This window comes from Hyaena hyaena, unplaced genomic scaffold, assembly GCF_003009895.1.
Source record: "Hyaena hyaena isolate Hyena2069 unplaced genomic scaffold, ASM300989v1 scaffold_1713, whole genome shotgun sequence".
Classification (NCBI taxonomy): Eukaryota; Metazoa; Chordata; class Mammalia; order Carnivora; family Hyaenidae; genus Hyaena; species Hyaena hyaena.
The window spans coordinates 91,065-111,445 of NW_024082346.1; the positions used below are offsets into that span (position 1 = coordinate 91,065).

Sequence of the window (20,381 nt, forward strand, 5' to 3'; positions counted from 1 at the left end):
CCATTTTCCCTTTCATTCATTCATTCATTCATTCAATAAACTATTGAACATTAAATAAGTCTTTATTAGCACCCTCTGGGAGATATGGTATATTTCAGGTTTTTAATATTCACCAATCAATGGGATAGCCATAGTTTCTACACTGTCTCTTCCACCTATTATTATTTTTTTTTTACAAATAGTTTATTGTCAAATTAGTTTCTACATAACACTCAGTGCTCATCCCCAAAGTGCCCTCCTCCATGCCAATCCCCCCCCCCCCCCCACACCCATCATTCCTCAGTTTTTGTCAGCATTCAAGAGTCTCTCATGGTTTGCCTCTCTCCCTTTCCCCCACCATTTCCGCCCTTCTTCTCCCCCTTGTTCCTCCGTCAAGTTCCTCCTAATCCTCCTATAGGTGCAAACATATGATATTTGTCCTTCTCTGCCTGACTTATTTCGCTCAGCATAACACCCTCAAGGTCCATCCATGTTGCTACACATGGCCAGATTTCACTGTTTCTCATTGCCATGTAGTATTCCATGGTATAGATAAACCACATCTTCTTGATCCATTCATCTGTTGATGGACACTTAGGCTCTTTCCATGTTTTAGCTATTGTGGAGAGTGCTGCTATGAACATTGGGGTACATGTGCTCCTATGCCTCAGCATTTCTGTATCCCTTGGGTAAATTCCTAGCAGTGCTATTGCTGGGTCATAGGGGAGTTCTAATGTTAGTTTCCTGAGGAACCTCCACACTGTTTTCCAGAGGGGCTGTACCAGTTTCCATTCCCACCAACAGTGTAGGAGGGTGCCCGTTTCTCCACATCCTCGCCAGCATCTAGAGTTCTCTGATTTGCTCATTTTAGCCACTCTGACTGGCGTGTCCACCTATTATTTTGTAACAGTACAGTGCTGGTAGTTGTTTATGTGTTCATTTTCCCCACAGTTTGGAAGGCCTTGAAATACAGGATTATGTCTCAGTCTTCCTTAGATGGGCACTATCAGAAACAGAACCTTACACTGAGTGGTTGTTCAGAATCTGCTGGTTGAATGACAAAATATGAGTTAACATGTTGAAATGAACTATAAAAATACCAGCAGAAGTAAGGACCTGTTTGCTCCTGACCACATTTTGGTTATTTATTCATTCATCAAACATTGATAATCACCTATTTTATGGCAGGTTCTTTTTTATATTTTTAAAATGTCACTTTTAGCCCTTACACTGTGGGCTCCTACTGCCAATGTCAGTGTGTGTAACATAGTATTTGGGACATGGTGGATGCTTACTATGTAATTGTGAATTGACTGAAAATACCCACCAAAGAGGAGAACTGGGGTACAGATTTGGGGCCCAGAAGAGTTTTCTGGAGGTAGTGGCAAGAGGTAATTAAACACTGAACTTTTAACCAGAGTAAGGATTATTTTTATTATTGAAACTTTTTGTCAGTTGTAATTTTCTTCGTTTTCTTGGTGGGGGGGGGGTGGCATATAAACATACAGGAATTCTTTCTAAATGAGCTTGCCTTTATTTGTTTGGAAATTTTAGTACAGCATGTAACTCTTTGGATACCAAAGAGACAAAAATGATTCAGATTTAAGATTTTTTTAAAATCTTGAAATCAAAGTATGTCACTAATAAAGATGAACTTTTTTTCAACATGGTATGACAGAACACAGTAAACCAGTATAGCAAATACGTAACTGTTGACATCCAAGAGTTAAAGGACTAAGAGTTAGGAACGTGAGACGACAAATCGGATACGTGGGGTTAAATACTGCAGTTCCTGGGATGAATAGAGCTGGGATTTGTAAAGTTACCGAGTCCCCCTCCCAGCTTGTTACAACCTTCTGATCTGACTGATGAGAGAACCAAAGAGATAAAGTATTCCAAGAGCTTGCTAGAGTGGCACAGGAAGTTGCCTAGGGAGGCGTGGCGATGGAAGTTAAATCTTCAGCTCAAAGAAAGGAAATAACACTTCCGGTCACGCCATCTTTGTGTCGCGGCTTTCTTCGCCAAGGTGAGTGTAAAGAAAAAGACTGATAAGTGAATCCTTAAAAACCCTGGGAAAGCCTTCCTCCTTGCTTCAACATAGGATGGAACGAAGAATTCGTCCCCAGAGTACATTGTGTGAAAAATGTTTGTGACTCTTAATGGTGCCGTTCGCCAGTCTTTTTTCCCTTACTCCGAAGATGGCCGGCTGTCATCCCCTCCCCTTTCTGACTCTTGTAGACCTTTGTCCGCTGGTCATTCTTCACCTCTCATTATCCCAGATCCTCTTCCTGATTTTTCCGAGCCTGAGTCACTCCCTATACCACAGATTCTTTTCCTACCTCTTACACCCACCCTCTTCCCCGCCCCCTTTAGCCTCAAAACTTTTGCAACCCAGTTCTGCCACTCTGAATCTACGTTCTTCCTTTTCCTTCAACTCCAGTACCTTTACTCCCCTTGTCTCGCAAGGCTTCTGATCCATTTTGTCCCCCTCCTGCAGAGGCCATTAAACTATATACTTTCCAAAACCAGGTGTGACTTCAATTTCAAGGTCATCGCTGTTTTTTTTTTTTTTTTTTTTCTTAAAAACAAGCAGTGGCAGACATTTCAGAGCCCTAAGAGAAATCGGGTCTTGTTCAAATTATTATTGTTTATTTGTATTCTAAACAAAATTACACATCAGATACTGCAGTGGTTTTTAAACATCTACTCGTAACATTAAAACAATTGGCATAAAGCTGAATCCTCACATTTTAAAGGGGTAAACATAGTGGATTTTCCTGTAACCCGGTGTCATCTCTTGAGGGTGGAAGGTTTCCTATCTCCTTTAGAACTTGTAATAGATCAGAAATCGTTGATAGATATGAAATCCAATCACAAGTTTATTTTTTCATTTGAGTTATGCTTATTATGCAAATCCTTTTCTGGTCTCTGGTAGCAACATTGAACAGCAAGCTGGCAGATTTTTCAAAGTTTTCCTGAGAACTTTGCAAGATTATCTATTTGGTGCAAGCCCGTATGTATTTTTCTGTTACATTTGTCATGTTTGTCTTGTGAGAACATTAGTTAATCACACTCTATTATTTCAGTTTTTTACCTAAGAGAGGGGGAATGATCATTAAACTTACAATGAGGGTCAGGGCTTTTCAGGCTCTAAAGAAGAATTTAACCAAGGATCTCCTTGAACAGGTGATTTATTCCTCCCTTCTGTAACTAAATAAGAGGTACACTTGCCAAAATAAGAGGTAATTCTTTTTCTAGGCCAGGTATAATTTTCAGTTCTTTTATAAAAAGATGAGGCAGAGATTTTGTGATACCAAAACACTTAGGAACTTTTGTGAAGGGAATTGCTGATGTCTCTGTATTCTCTATTCAAATCATAATTACATAGCATTTGAATGTCATACAGCTTCCACCCACTGTCCAACCATCATTTATTCATCCAAGAATTTTTTATTGAATAACTTTTACATGTCAGACAGTGTTAAGCACTGAGACTACAACAGTGGAAAAAATAAAAAGGTTTTAAAACTATAATCAACAGACAGTAAATGATCTATAATAAGTATGAATAAGTTGTGATAAGGAGGGGATGTACTATTTTAAATAGGATGGTTAGGAAGGCCTTCCTGGTAAGGCAGCATTTGAGCAGAAACTTAAAGGAAGTGAGAGCACAAACTATACAGATGTTAGTGAGAATAACAGATATATCCATGTCAGTGTCTCTGCCTTTGTTGTTCATTTAGTTTCCCCCCCACTTTGCCTGTGGTCACTTTTCTGCATAGCTTTAATGCAACACTCTTCATACTCAAATAACCTATTACAACCATATAAATTTCTCATTCTTTTTCTCCTGGCTAGCTTCTTGCTATCCAGTTAGGTATATTGTCAGCCCCTCTAGGAAGATATCTCTATATCCATCCTCACATCTTCCTCTGTGGCGGATTGTGTGCTATCATACAACATATTGGCTGACCTTTCTTAGTGCTCTTATTGCTGTGTGCTCATGACACATCGCCCATAAATGTTTGATATGTTAAATTGGAGTGAATTTAATACTTGTCTGTCTGTATAGGCAACCTTTTAAATATAGTTGGCCCCCTAATGTTCAAAACCACTATCATTGTCATTTTACTAATGACAAAACCAAGACTCAGAGGTGGACAGTAACCTGATTTTGGTGGTGGAGTTAGTTATTGGAGGTAAGGTCTGTGAGACAATTAGTCCTGGCCTGGTTTTCTATGTCTTTTGTCTGTCTCTGTTTCTCTGTTTATTAATGAGAAATACAAAGTATACGGACTATTTTATTATTTTATTATAAGACATAATCTGGGTATAGAAATTTCATTTAAAAATTTTTCTTATAAATCAGATTATATCAGGAGCTTGAAATACTTCCTAATTATAAATATTAAGAGCTGAGGGGCGCCTGGGTGGCTTAGTCGGTTAAGCGTCCGACTTTCGCTTGGGTCATGATCTCGTGGTTCGTGGGTTCGAGCCCCGCGTTGGGCTCTGTGCTGACTGCCAGCTCAGAGCCTGGAGCCTGTTTCAGTCTGTGACTCCCTCTCTCTCTGACCCTCCCCTGTTCACACTGTCTCTCTCTCTCTCCTAGAAATAAATAAAACATTAAAAAAATTAAAAAAAAAAAAAGCTGAGAGGTGTGGTGACTCTTTATACATGATCATTTTTTAATAAATCTAAACAAGCATAAATTGAAAAAAGAATACAATGAATACTTTGATACTCTAAATTTAGATTCAGCAGTTGTTACCTTTTGCTATATTAGCTCACTTGCTCACTCACTTGCTCACTCTCAACCATCCATCCATCCATTCATTTTATGAATTAAAGCATAAGTGTTTATTTTCTGGTCTATGTATTTGGTTGAACCATTTGAGATTTGCAGGCTTTATTATTATTATTTTTTATTTTTAAATTTATATCCAAGTTAGTTAGCAAATAGTGCAACAATGATTTCAGGAGTAGATTCCTTAATGTCCCTTGCCCATTTAGCCCATGCCCCCTCCCACAACCCCTCCAGCAGCCCTCTGTTTGTTCTCTATATTTAAGAGTCTCTTATGTTTTGTCCCCCTCCCTGCTTTTATATTATTTTTGCTTCCTTTCCCTTATGTTTGTCTGTTTTGTATCTTAAATTCCTCATATGAGTGCAGGCTTTATTTTTAAGTAAACTTAAATACACACAGAAAGGTACATGTATTAAAAATATATGGCTCAAAGCATTTTCACAGTGTAAACACACATGTGTAACCAGCATCCAAATTAAGAAATAGAATATGATTAGCATCTGAAAACCCTTGAATGTATCCCCTTCCAGTCACATCTAAACTGCCAATTAGCCACAACCCTTGCTTCTATCACTGTTTAATAATTAATAATTTAATAATTTTGCCTGTTTTTGAACTTTATAAAAATATGGTAAACTTTTTTGTGCCTGACCTCTGGCTTAAGGTTTTATTTTTGAGATTCACCCATATTATTGGGCACAGTGGTAATTCCTCATTCTCATTGCTATGTATTCCGTTGTTTGAATATATCATAATAGATGGGCATTTTGTTTGCTTCCATTTTGTGCCTGTAAATAAAATAGTATTGTGAACACTGTAGTACATGATTTTTGGAGATATATGCACATGTTTCAGTTGGCATATATCTAAGAGAAGAATTGCTGAATTAAGTTATGCATATGATTAGTTTTAGTAGATGCTGTCAGCTAGTTTTCCACAGTGGCTATATAGGCATATCTTGTTTTATTGCACTTTGCAGATACTGTTTTTTACACATTGAAGGTTTGTGGCAATCCTGAGTCAAACAAGTCTTTCGGCACCATTTTTCTAGCAAGATTTGCTCACTTCATGTCTCTGTTACATTTTGGTAATGCTTGCAATATTTTAAACTTTTTCATTATTATTATATTTATTAAAAATGATGTGTGATTAGTGATTATGACTTTCTGAAAGTTCAGATGATGGTTAGCATTTTTTAGCAATAAAGTATTTTTAAATACAGTATATACATTTTTAGACATAATGTTATTGCATACTTAATAGAGTACAGTAGAGTGTAAACATAACTTTTATATCCACTGGGAAACCAAAATATTCATTTTTCTTGATTTATTGTGATATTCATTTTATTGTGGTGGTCTGGAACTGAATCTACAAGATCTCTGAAGTATGCATGTACTATAAAACTCTCAGTACAAATCTTTAAGAGTTCTACTTTCTCTTGTCATTGTATTTACTCTTTAAGGAAAAAAAAGTAGCTATTCTAGTGGTTATGAATGGTATCTTATTGTTTTAATTTGCAAATCTGATGATAAATTTGCATCTGCCCATATATTTGTTGGCCTGGGTATTTTTTTTTTATGACATACTTGTTCAATCTTTGACCACTTTTTCTCCTAGACTATCTTATTGATTTGTTGAGATCTTTTTACATTAAGAATGTTAATATTTTGTTAGATGTATTTATTGCAGATCTCAGTTGCTTGCATTTTCAGTTTCTTAAGGGTGTCTTTTGATGAACCATCTCAATTTTATTTTATTTTAAATTTTTTAACTTTTTTAAAATTTATTTTTGAGAGAGAGAGAGAGAGAGAGAGCGAGAGAGAGCACAAGCTGTAATGGAAGGGCAGAGAGAGGGGGAGATACAGAATCTGAAGCAGGCTCCAGGCTCCCAGCTGTCAGCACAGAGCCGGACGCATGGCTCAAATTTATGAACCAAGAGATTATGACCTAAGCCGAAGTTGAACTCTTAACCAACTGAGCCACCCAGACACCTCTGTCTCAATTTTATAATTTTTCCTCCTTATGGCTAGTGCTAGTTTTGTTAAGAAATCTTTGCCTTTTTCAAGGTCATGAAGACATTTTTCTTTGTTGTGTTATTGTTTAATCTCTCATTTGTATTCACAATTTATTTGTAATTGATTTTTTGTATGTTTTCAGTGTGAGTTAATGGGTATGAGTAAAGGTCCTCTCCCTTTTTTGTATATCAAAATGGACATCCAATCAACCCAATATCACTTATTGAAAAGATCATTCTTTCCCTTCTATAGCATCATATTTTTCATAAATCAGATGATTAGGTTATATGCGTGGACTTGTTTCTGAATTCTGTTCAGTTTGGTTTACTTCTCTATTCTTGTATAAGGAGCACTGTCATAATTAATGTCATTTTGTAATATGCCTTATATATAGTCATTTGGTCCTACAATTTTGTTTTTTTCTTCAATAATCCCAAATTGGTCTTTTGAATTTCCATTTGCACTTTAGAATCAGCTTGTCAGTTTCCACAAAAATTCTTCTTGGCATTTTGATATAGATACCACTTAATACCATGGCACTTTACCCCTAAATATCTCAGCGTTCATCTCCTAATAATAGGGACACCAAGAAAAATTGACAATAATATCCTAATATCATCTAACACCTAATCCATGTTCAAATTTCTTTTTTCCCGCAATGACCCTTTTATAGCTGGTATTTCTTTAAACACACACACACAAACACACACACACACACACACACCATTTACTGAAGTTCTATTTTTTATCAGGCAATGTATACATATTATTTAACTTAATCAAAACAACAACAAAAAAAGAGTAATGATGTACATATTCTTCCACTTTACAGGAAAGGAAAGGAATTATACTTGGTTAAGAAACTTGTTCAATCTTAAAGCTTCAAAGGCCATTCACATTCAAACGCATAGTTCTATAATATGAAATCCCTTGATCTTATCACTGTATCATATCAAATACAAAGGAATAAAGGTAAGAATCAAATAGTAAAGAGATAGGGAGAGGAAGAAATCCTGCTGAGGGACCTATTAAATATAAAATACAGAATATAGGTCTTAGAGCTGGTATTTAAAACCATCACCCAACCTAGATTAATGTATATTTATAGTTTTTGAGATTTTTTTTGTTGTCATTGTCTCTATTTTGTTGAACTTGTGGATATTTATATATTTAGCACCTTTCAATCCATTGTAGTCATTATTTCTTTTGTTGCTCAAACTCCAGTTTGGAACGAGTCAGTTGGAACCTCTAATATTGGTTTCTTTTTAAGTTTATTACTGAAATTTTCAAATATATTTAAAGTAGGAGATAATAAAATAAACAAGCATGTATTCATTTCTCAGCTTCAACAACTAATACCATTTTGCTGGTTGTGTTTGATCTTTTCTCCTCACTCGCTTTTTTCACTGGGGTATTTAAATTTTTTTTAAGTTTATTTATTTTGAGAGAGACAGCATGAGCAAGGGAGGGGTATAGAGAGAGGGAGGGAGACAGAGAATCCCAAGGAGGCTCCACACTGTCAAACAGAGCCCGATGTGGGGCTCAAATTCACAAAACTGTGAAATTATGACCTGAGCCAAAACTAAGAGTGGGATGCTTAACCAACTGAGCCACCCAAGGTGCCCCTTCACTGGGGTATTTTAAAGCAATCTCAGACATAATGTCATTACACAGGTAAGTAATTCACTATACATCTCTAACTCTTAAGTGCATTATATTAAGTAACCACTAGGCCATTACACTTAATAAGATTAAGAGTAATTCCTTATATTATGTAATACCCAGTCCATATTCAAATTTCTATGATTGTCTTAAAAATGTCTTTTTAGGGGCGCCTGGGTGGCTTGGTCGGTTGAGTGTCCGACTTTCGCTTGGGTCATGATCTCGCGGTTCGTGGGTTCGAGCCCCGCGTCGGGCTCTGTGCTGACTGCCGGCTCGGAGCCTGGAGCCTGTTTCAATCTGTGACTCCCTCTCTCTCTGACCCTCCCCTGCTCATGCTGTCTCTCTCTCTCCTAGAAATAAATAAAACATTAAAAAAAAATTTAAAAAAATGTCTTTTTATAGTTTCTTTGTTGAATCTATATCTAAACAAGGGCCACTGTTTATTGCCACTAGATATATTTGTCTTAATCTTTTTCTGTTAAAACCTTGTATAGTCAATCTATTCACATTTTAAAGACCATTGGTTTGTTAGAGAAACTAAGTTATTTATCCTATTGACAAATGGATTTAGATGATTGCTTCCTTCAAGTGGTATTCATTTTGTTTTCCCATCTGCATGTTTCTGTTCACTGGCATTTAGAACTAGATTAAGTTCAGTTTAAATTATAATTTTTTTGTATTTTGTTTTGCCTTTTCAAATTTTTGTAGCTTTTTATTTTCAAGTTAATTAACATACAGTATAGTCTTGGCTTCAGGAATAGAACCCAGTGATTAATCTCTTATCTACAACACAGTGCTCATCTGGAAAAGTGCTCTCCTTAATGCCCATCGCCCATTTAACCCATTCCCTCACCCCCATCAACCATCACTTTGTTCTTTGTATTTAAGAGTCTCCTGTGAATTGCCTCCCTCTCTGTTTTTATCTTATTTTTTCTCCCCTTCGCCTATGTTCATCTGTTAAGTTTCTCAAATTCCACATATGAGTGAAATCATATGATATCCATCTTTCTCTGACTTATTTTTTAAGGGGAAATTATTTCAAGTAATGATATGCACTTTCTGTTGCATTTCATCATATCTGGTTTAACTTTTTTAACTGATGCTGGTTTTCATTTGTGTTTTCAGATGTTGTCAGCCTGATCTCTCCATTTTTTTAATTTAAAAAAAAATGTTTATTTATTTTAGATAGAGAGAAAGCAGGTGCGTGTGCCCACATGAGCATGGAAGGGGCAGAGAGAGAGGGAGACACAGAATTCGAAGTAGGCTCCAGACTCCAAGCTGTCAGCACAGAGCCCAAAGCAGGGCTACAACTCACAAACTGTGAGGTCAAGACCTGAGCCAAAGTCAGATGCTTAAATGACTGAGCCACCCAGGTGCCTCAACTCCATTGTAGCATGTCTTACCAACCTTTCTCCTGTTGGTTTTAGCAGCCATTGAAGATAATTGTCTAAATTCATTACTTCATTAATAGCTTAAAAAGTGTGGTCTGATTAAATGATTTTTTTCATTTATCAGAGTAGTGGGTTGGTTCCCTAGAGAACTTCATTGTTTTCTTTAATATTATTAGGAATTCATGGGTTTTTATGTATTTTATATATCCATTCCGATGCCCAAACTGTCGTCTTAGATATTAGGAGACTTTTCCTATATCCTTTACATGATCTCATTAGATCTTAGCTTACTTGCTTTCTGACACAAGATATTTTAGGCTCATTCCCTGCCCCAGTCCTGGCATCAGCCATTTTGCAAGGAGCCATGTATTCCTTGAGTACTTAGAAACCAAGATATTTGGCTCAGGGGATTATTACTATTTTTTTTTTTTTTTAGTGATGCTATGTGGCCTTTTGTTGTGCCCTTTTCCTTACTATTTTGAATACAAGTGAATGACTCCACCAGCATTCCATTGATAACTAGCTAAGCATGTCTTTCCTTGTTTATATAGTCATTATTTCAGTAAAAATTTGTAGACCACACTACGATGTATCTGATCTTACACAGGGGATGTAAAGGTAAATCTGACTTGTTTCCTGTCCTTGATGAACATTCATTATAATGGGGGTATGAGTAAATGAACAGACAGTGTCTAAAGAGTATGGTAATCACTATAGTGGGCATAGTATGCAAGTGTGGGCAAGTAATAAGCTGTGGGGGAGCACAGAAGGGGCATCTGAAAATGCTTTGGAAAGGAAAATAATGCTTGATACTGGATGAATAAATGAAGTATGAAGGTAGAAGAGCTATGAAGGGTGCTCTAGTCAGAGGAAACTGGAAAGAGATAGAGGAGATCTTGATATATTCAAAGAAAGGCATATGTGTGGTTGGTTATAACTGGAACATAAGTTTTATGTAGAGGAGGAGAAATGAAACTGGAGACATAGATAGAGGCCAGGATGTTGAGAGCCCCAAAAGTTAAGTCCGAGAACTCGGATTACACTCTGAAGCCTATGAAAAAGAAGCAATGGAATTGTCTTAAGCAGATGAGATATACAATTCTCTTTGTGATGTGCTGATGATGTACTGGGTGAGTGGATGGGAGTGGGACTGTAGGAGAATGGTAAAGAGGGAGAGATGTAGTGGTCCAGGAGAGAGATAATATCATGTTACACTGCATTCTCTGTGTGTGTGTGTAGTGTATAGGAAAGTTGTGTGTATATTTATTACATATACTATAATCTGTTATAATCCATAATATATATATACACACATGTAGGGTGTAGTGTAACATGACATTTTATGTATATGATAATATAATATATGTGACATATGTATATAAAATAGGCCTGTGCATACACATGTATATAGCTATATATGCATACAGATCTAGGCGCCGTCCCATTGGAACAGGACTAAAACAATATTTCAGTAAAGAAGTATTGCCCAAGGGAAACTGAAGAGTGAAAAAGGGCTAATAAGCACTCCCTCCTTGACCAAATGTGAGTCATGCTCCTTGGAGCCCTCTTTTCAACTAGATCCCATCCTTGGGCATTGTCTTTGGCCTGTCTGGTCCAGTTTTAGAAGGTTTCCTGCTGAGGGGCGCCTGGGTGGCTCAGGTCATGATCTCGTGGTTTGTGGGTTTGAGCCCTGTGTTGGGGTCTGTGCTGACAGCTAGCCCAGAGCCTAGAGCCTGTTTCGGATTCTGTGTCTCCTTCTCTCTCTGCCCCTCCCCCACTCATGCTCTGTCTCTCTTTGTCTCTCAACAATAAATAAGTGTAAAAAAAAAGTAAAGAAAGTATCCTGCTGAATCAATTTATTGAGACTCCCCCCAACCTTTGATATGTGATCATCCTACTTTGCTTTCAGCAAGATTTCTAAGTCTGTTTAGCAAGAATCCCCCTATCCTTATGTCTCCTCTTAATTTTCTATCCATTGACCTCCCACCCCCCGCGCCCCCCCCCCATATACTCCTTGGCTATAGATTTCCAACTGTCCTTATTTAATTCAGAGTAGAGTCCATTTTCCCTTCCCTATTACAATAGTCTTGACACTTATCAAAATAGTGTTTATAACCTTACTATTCTTTTAACAGGCCACACCAGAACTTTTGTTTATTGTATTCTTCCTCTTCAAATTTCCACCGGTTGGCACTGAGGACCACATGAGTAATTTGAGAATTCCTCTTCTTCCTCTTCTCCCTGGGATTTAAGGGTGTGAGGAGAAGTGAGATGATTGCTCAGCTTCTCCCAGAGATTGGAATGTACCCCTAACAGTTATCTCTGGCAGAGTGGAATGATAATTGAAGATACTCATCTCCTTTTATGTGCTTCTGTGTGCCAAGCATGGTTGTATACTAATGAACATGTATTGCATTTGTCTTTTAAGACTACTGTCTTAAACCTTTTTAAATATAAAACATGAAATTTGTCTAATGATTATGTAAGATATAGATTCAGAGGGGTCTGTTAGATTAGGGACTTAGGGGAAATGAGGGCAGTGAGCATGTATGGATTAGAGTTAGTGAAGGCTAATGTGCAGAGGACTAATAATGTAATTGGTGAAAGTGTTGATCAAATGAGTGTAGACTCTGGTGTCAAAGATCCTGTTTGTGAAAAGTAGAATAGATAAGAGGTAGTACATGTATATTTTTAGGAAGAGAGATTTGAACACGTTTATATTTTCTACAGGGGAGGAGCTGATAAAAACAGAGGTTAGAAATAATATGAGAGAAAGGAAATAACTGGAGAAGCAAAATGTGGAAAAGATGTGTCAAGAACATATGAAGTACCAGCCATGAACATGAGAAGGGGAACCACTTCTGATGTTGGAGTTAAGAAGAATCAGAAAGGGATGTTTTGAAGTTTGGGAAAGGCAAAACAGGGAATTTCTTTCTTGGTGTCCCTATATTCTCTGTGAATAAGGTAGTGAGGGCATTCTAGAGTGTGAGAGGGGATGGCCAGGGCCAGAGGAAAGAGGAGAAAGTTACAGCCTTCTTTACTCAATGAAAAAAGATTAATAGGCAATATTGAACCTATCTAGGCTGGAAATGAAGTGTGTTTAGTTTTTTTTCTTTTTTTTTTTTCCAGTTATGTTCAGCTGCCAAGAAGTAGGAGCAAGGAAGGCAAACATTGGGCTCGGTTTTATTTATTTTATTTTTATTTTTTTGCATTTTATGATTTTTTATGAATATAATTTATTGTCAGATTTGGCTTACATACAACACCCAGTGCTCATCCCAATAAATTGGGCTTGATTTTAGACTTGTGACTATGGCAGAGATGACTGACTGGCTAAATAAGTAAGTTGTTGAGGTTACTGATAAGATTTGTTCAGGTTATAAGACCATGGGATCTAATCTCATCAAGGAAAAGTATATTCTCAGGAAGATTAATTCTATGGATCCAGAGAAAGAGAAGATGTGTGAATATATGGTTGAGTATGGGAGAAGTTGTATAGGAATTTTAAAGCTCAAAGAGTAAAAGTTGATATGGAAGACAAGAAATTGTGGTCAGAGTAGATTATTGGAGTTTGAGATTTCAGAGGAAAAGTATTTCTGGATGATGACAAAGTTCAGTGGGTAGGTGAGTTGGAATAGAAGAGGTCAAAGAACTGTGAAGCTGGGGTGATGGACAAATCAGACATGGGATCATTAAAGATACTGGGGAAGATAAAGTGTTGAAGAGTTGAGAGGCAGACAAGGAAGATGCTGTATTTTGTGGAAGGGGTGAGTATAACTGAGAGACAGATGGCATAGAAATAAAGGGGCCAGCAGGGAGGAAGATTTAGGGAATGGAAGCAGCAATGGCTAGCATGAGATGTTGCTCTTAACCAGCTTAGTAGTAGATCCCTTGGATGGCCCTGGCTTTATTTGTTTCACTTATGTCCTTGTCTCTGTCTTTGCCTTTTGTATTACCGGGGTTAGGTGCCAGGAAAGGACTGGTGGTAAAATCTTGAATGTAAGGGGAGCTAAGATACCACTCTATATTGATTTCTATTCTTGGAGAGACTTGAACAACTGCGCTTAGCAACTTTAAGGGAAATGATACTGCTGGTAGGACCCTGGCTTGCCCAGGTGTGTGTTTCCAAAACTCCTATTGCAAATGAATAGGGATAGCCAATCCCCATAGCTTTTACAGAGAGAGGTAGATGCTTTCTATATAATGTTCCTCATCTCAGAAAGGTTGAGAACATAACGCTTTAAGGGAGTCCCATAGCTCTGTGCTGACAGCCAGCTCAGAGCCTGGAGCCTGTTTCAGATTCTGTGTCTCCCTCTCTCTCTGACCCTCCCCTGCTTACACTCTCTCTCTCTCTCTCTCTCTTTCTCTGTCTCTCTGTCTCTCTGTGTGTGTGTCTCTCTCTCAGAAATAAATAAAAACTTAAAGAAAAATGGGAGCCCTATGGAAGGCCTTGGATTCTTCCTTTAAAAAAATATTCCTTAAATTGTGCAGTATAACAAAATTACTGAAAGGTGCATAAAACATAAATGTGCACTAAAGTAAATAATTATAAGGGAACTTGGATGGCTCAGTCAGTTGAACGTCCAAGTTCGGCCCATTCATGGTCTTGTGGTTCATGGATTCGAGCCCCACATTGGGCTCACTGCTGTCAGTCAGTGGAGAGCCCACTTTGGTTCTTCTGTCTCCCTCTCTTTGCCTCTCCCCTACTTGCACTTTCTCAAGAATAAACATTTTAAAAAATAATAAGATGAATAATTATAAACACCCATAAAAAAAAACTTTCAAAACTAAAATAGAACATTGCAGATTATCCAGAAGCTTCCATTCTTAATTCTCTCTCTCTCCCAGAGGTAATCATTTATCCTGACTTGACTTTTATGGTAATCACTTCTTTGCCTATGTATAGACATGTGTGTGCATATATACCTATTTTTACATTTTACTGTTTATGAACATTTGGATTGCCTTCTGTTTTTGGTTATTGTGAATAGTGCTGCTAAGAACATTTTTGTGCACATCTGTTGCACATGTGTATTCTCTAAGATATAGTATCTGGCAGACAGATTACTTGGTAATAGCTTATGCATCCCTTCAACTTCATTAGATAGTGGAAAACTGAATTCCAAAAGGATTGCACCAGGTTTGACTTTGAGATGTATGTGAATTTATACTTTGGTTTTTTTCTCCCCCACAGTTTTGAAAAGGCCAGAAAACTGTGGCTTGGAGATGATCAGGGGTAGCCAGGACCTGCCATTTGCTGTGAATATGAGGAACTTGGTTACTGTTTCACATTTCTCCTGAACAGTTGCACTTAGCTGCTTCAGGAGGCTTCCATAGGAGAACGTTGGTTTGGTCTTATCTTTCCTAGAATGTTAAGGTCCAAGAATTAGGCCCCAAAATTGCATGTGAGGCCATTTGAGAATGAAGGAGGATTGATTGTTATCCTGCAACGCTCCTCCTTCGGAAGGAGGTCCAAACAGTTGATCTAAACAATTAGCCAGAGGTTGTGTAGGGGGACTCTGAGTCAGTTGCCTCTTCTTCAAACTCCAGGGTCAAGAATCAGAACCAGGAAGTTATTGTCAGAGATAACCAGCATCTGTGGATGGCAGAATATAAAGACAGGTGTAATGGCTTAGATGACCCTGTGTCTTTGGAGGGTCCTTGAACAACTATCTAGCTATTTAGCCAGCTCCCTCCTTGTTCTTTTTGTCCCAGAGTCTGTCTGTTAGGTAGCCTTTTCCTTAAGAAGGGCTCTGACTTGTTTATTTCTTTCCCAGAGTTTCAAGGTTTTGTGGACGTACCTGTAGTGATTAAAAATTATGAGTTTTAACAACTTATAGAAAATTGACAAAATGTTCTATGTGAAGATGTGGCATATTATACATATGCATTATTGATTTTTGAAATAAATAGTGGAATAACAATTCTAAAGTTTAATTACAATTAGTATTTAATATACTTCTTGGATCTGACTGTATTTTTAGTTATTTCACTAAAATTAACATATTAGCATATTTACCATTAGGAGATGCTCATTTCATATTTTAGTTTGCTGTTTCTTTACTTTTTACTACTGTTACTGTTTTTGCTTTCTTTCTGTGTGTTGAGAATATGAACTTTCAAGATATGTCATTGAAAACAGTGGCATGCTTGTTGTAGCTCTTCACTTGATATCTTTCATCCTTTGGCTGTGTCAAGCAGTTTAATGCTTTGACTACAGTCCCTCACCTATTTGCAAGGTAAAGACATTCTAGAAAACATGTCATCTTTTTTTTTTTAATTATTATTATCATCTGGGCACCACACGAACTTTGTTACCTTTTACATGTTGTGCTCTGCTCTGTATCACATGGCAGCCTACCTCAGGATGCCCGTCTCACAGATACTGCTTGAATAGTATGTTACTAACAAGTTTATAATACTAGTGTGCTGTGGTTTACCAATTGGGAATGTTGGGACCAGGGGTGTGGGAGAATCAGCAGGCTTATGAGAGAACTATCTCATCTATGGCTAGGAGAAGGGGGTGTTCTAAAAATCACTGAAGGGTATAGGTAAGCTTCTTTTTATAGGAGGGGGATTATAGAGGTCACAAAGGAAAGATTCCAGGTGGGAAGGAGAACAGTGAAATGATAGCTTCAAGCGGAAATGGGCATAGCTCACTACTTTTCATGCCCTCTGTTTGCCTTCTTGGTTATCAGGAAAATATTTTCCCAGGTCCTGGCAGACAAGTGTGGATGAATAAAGGGGGAAGTCAAAGAAGGTGAGAGGGGAAACATACACAGCCTGAGAATGTCAGAAGTGCTAGGACACTAGTGGGAAAGATAGAGTAGAAGTCTTAAAAAATTAGATAGACCACTAATCAATTAATCAAATAAGTAAGCAAAAATGTAGTGGTCTAGACTCTTCTGGATAATGAGGACATAGTTAAATTGGATGTATTTTCTACTGACTCTAGTGGATGAGATAGACACAGACATTGTTATGATGGAGGGGAGACCAGGATGTGGTACTTTCAGTAGAAACATGGAGGAGGAGGGTCCTCTAACCCATCGTAGAGGCTCAGAAAAGGTCTCCTGGAAGGCACCAGGTTAAGAACTTAATTCTACATAGAAATAGCCATTAATCTGGCAGTGGATAAGAATTGTCTGAGTGTGGGGACCAGAGAGCAAGTGGTCATTATACCATGTATAGTAGCTGCCTGGGTATTCCATCTAGCCTTGAGCTTGGGAAGTACCTGAAGAAATGGGCATTTGAGAGGTCACTCTGGTGTAATAGAGCTAAGGATCAAGTAGAAATGAATATTTTCATAAGTGGTTAAATTCATGATGTAATATTGATAACCTTAGCCCTCATGAAAGAGCAGTCTCTTCCACTTTCCTCAGTATGCCATGAAATTATTTTCTACATATGCCATGTTTTCATCTTGTTTAAGGCATTCTTTCTTACCTTGATTTCATAAAGGTATTCTACTATATTCCCCTGTAAAACTTTTATAATTTTATTTTAACAGTTTTATGATCCACTTGGAATTTTATTTTTGTGATGTAGAGAACATACTTAATTTTTTTAATGATTTATGAGTGGTTCCAGGATTATTTACTTAATAGTCTATTATTTCTCCAAAGATTTACACCAAATTGTAATAGATGTATGTGTCTGCTTTTAGGCTTTCTATTCTGTTCCATCGGTCTATTTGTCTATATCTATACTAGTTCTACACTGTTAATTACTATAACTTTGTAATGCATGTGGTAGGGAAAGACCCTTTTCCTTATTCCTCATCCTCAAAAGTAAATTTTTTGCCCGTTACTTTTCCATATGAATTTTAAGGTAAGCTTAACATGGTCTTTAAGAAACATTGAAAGTTTTATTAGAACTTCTTATTTTTAAAAAAATTTTAATGTTTTATTTATTTCTGAGAGAGAGAGAGAGAGAGGCGTGAGCGGGAGAGGATCAGAGAGAGAGAGGGAGGCACAGAATCCGAAACAGGCTCTAGGCTATGAGCTGTCAGCACAGAGCCTGATGTGGGGCTTCAACCCATGAACAGTGAGATCATGACCTGAGCTGAAGTTGGATGCTTAACCGACTGAGCCACCCGGGCACCCCTAGAACTTCTTTCTATATATAGATATATAGATTTGGTTGTATCTTTACAACAATGAAGGTGGTTCATCTCCATTTATCTAGGTATTTTTTAATGTCTTTGAAAGAATGTTTTATAGTTTTCTCTATAAGGGTCTCATGCCTGTTTTGTTAGAAATATTTCTGTGTCCCTGATAAGCTTTTGTTGCTCTCACTAATATTTTTAAATTACATTTTATAATTGAATGTGACTGGTGTATGGGAGTGCTTGATTCTTAGATCCTTTCACCTTGCTTACTTCTTTCTCAGGTCCAATTGTTGTTTATAGGTTTTCTTGAGTTTTATAAAAACTTTATATAAAACATACTTAAAAGTACATAAATCATAACTATATAGCTCAATGAATTATCACAAAGTGGTTTTGGCTTGTTAATGTAATTTGTGAATGATTGTAATTTTTTTCTCCCTTTCAATCCTTGTACTTCCAAAGACTGATATCATTCTGTATAGAATAAAATAGAATTTCTTTTCTGAAACAACTTTGACTGAAGCATCTCTGAGGCTTCATATTCTAAATAGTGGTGTTTTATGTATAGATACTGTTGAAGTTATCAAAAAAGGGAAATTACCTGTATTTGGTTATTCCAACAGAACTTAATAGAAGAGCCGGTAGGGTGGTGATAATTCAGTTAATTGACTGCAGTCCAGGATTTGGTGAAATGCTGAAATGAAACTTGGTGATAGACAAACATATACAAATTAATGTGCTGAGACTAAAATAGATATAAAATGAAAAGCACACCCATCTTACACTAATACATACTTTCTAGTGACCAGAACACTCAGGTCTTCTCTCCAGGGCATGTCAGTTCTAATACTAGGATAGTTGGGAAGTCAAACTAAGAAAACAGCTTGTTGTTTACTATGAACATGGAATTAAAGCAAAGAAGGTAGAGAATCTCACAAACGTGGGCCTTTGTGCCACTGTGGATCATTTGAGGAATACATTTGAATGCATTGCTCTCTCCAACACACTCCAAGCAGTTTGAGGGGCAGCAAGATATAGTGGAAAAATATTGGACTTCGTTGACATTGAGAGGGACTTGAATCCTAGGTCTTTGCACATTATTCTTAGTTAAGTTGCTTCTCAGAGTTTCATTTTTCTCACTGGTGAAACAAAAATCATGACACTATTAATTTAAAAAAAATACATTCTTTCAAATTATTTGTTATATAGTGAGTCCTGCAGAGTTGGGGGGTTTATATTTGTTAATCCATGCCTGTGGGTGAATAAGAAAGTGCCACTGATCCTTTCTAATTTGTCAGAATGACCTTAGCAATATTAATCTATTTCCAAATATAGCGATTGGAATTACAACTTTATGAACAGGTTATATTAGTTTTCTATTGCTGCTGTAATAAATTATGACAAACATAAATATTAAACAAATTTATTATCTTAACAGTTCAGGAGATCAGCAGTCCTAAAATCAAGGTTGTTGGCAGGGTTGAGTTCCCTCAAGAGGCTCTCAGGGAGAATCTATTTCCTTGTCTTTTTCAACTACTAGAGGCCACCTGAGTTCTTTTGTTCATGGTCCTTTTCTCTCTCTTCAGATACAACAGTATAGCATCTTCAACTTCTTTGAAAGTCAGAGGACTTTCTACTTCCACTATTCTATCTCCTTCTCTGACTTTGATCCTCCTGCTTCTTGTAAGGACTCCTGTCATTACAGTGAGCCCACTAGGATAATCCAGGATAACTTCTTCATCTTAAGATCCTTGATCACTTAATGCAAAGTCCCATTTGCCATGTAAGGTAACATATTCACAGGATCAGAACATCTTGTGAAGGCTATTATTCTGTCTACTACACCTGGTCAATGAGTTAACAAGTAAGATACATAGTTAAAGTTACACATTTCTTTTGTGAGTTATTTTCATTGAACAAAGCATCAATTTCTAAAGTTGTGGGAGTCCTACAAAATGTCTAAATAGTACTTCCAAGGAAAAAAATTCTATTAACAAAGAATAGAACTAGTTGGCAGCAATTATGATTATTCATAAGTCTCCATTTTGTAAAAGAGAGCTGATTGACATTCTTGTTAAAATTCTCAATTTAACATTTTTTAAATTTAGATTATTTGAAATAAAGGTGAAGCAAGGAAAGAGTACAGAGCTTTCATCTCTCTGAGTTTCCTTTTGTTGTTGTAAAGATTTGTATTTGTAAAGTTAGGCTCTGGAATTCCATTAACTAATTTTAAGTAAAAAGCAAGTCTGGAGCCCAAATTTGCATATGGAAATGGAGAAAGGGCTGAAAAAAGTTCATTTGTTATCAATGAAATTCTATGCTTTGTGCCTTATAAAGTAGTTAAGATTCAATGTGATCACTTTTACAAGGCCCTGACACCAGAGCAGTTTGAGTCTTTAATATTTTCTGTACCTTCTGC

The 20,381-nt window shown here is 37.0% G+C and overlaps 1 protein-coding gene across 1 annotated transcript in view; it reads left to right on the forward strand.

Annotated features, from left to right (window-relative positions):
• The first annotated feature begins 1,984 nt into the window (after positions 1-1,984).
• MAGED1 (MAGE family member D1) overlaps positions 1,985-20,381 on the forward strand; it is a 64,438-nt gene continuing 46,041 nt past the window's right edge. Inside the window, exon 1 of the mRNA XM_039224690.1 lies at positions 1,985-2,005. The gene's annotated coding sequence lies outside the window, so the exon portion shown is untranslated. The remainder of the gene's footprint in view (positions 2,006-20,381) is intronic.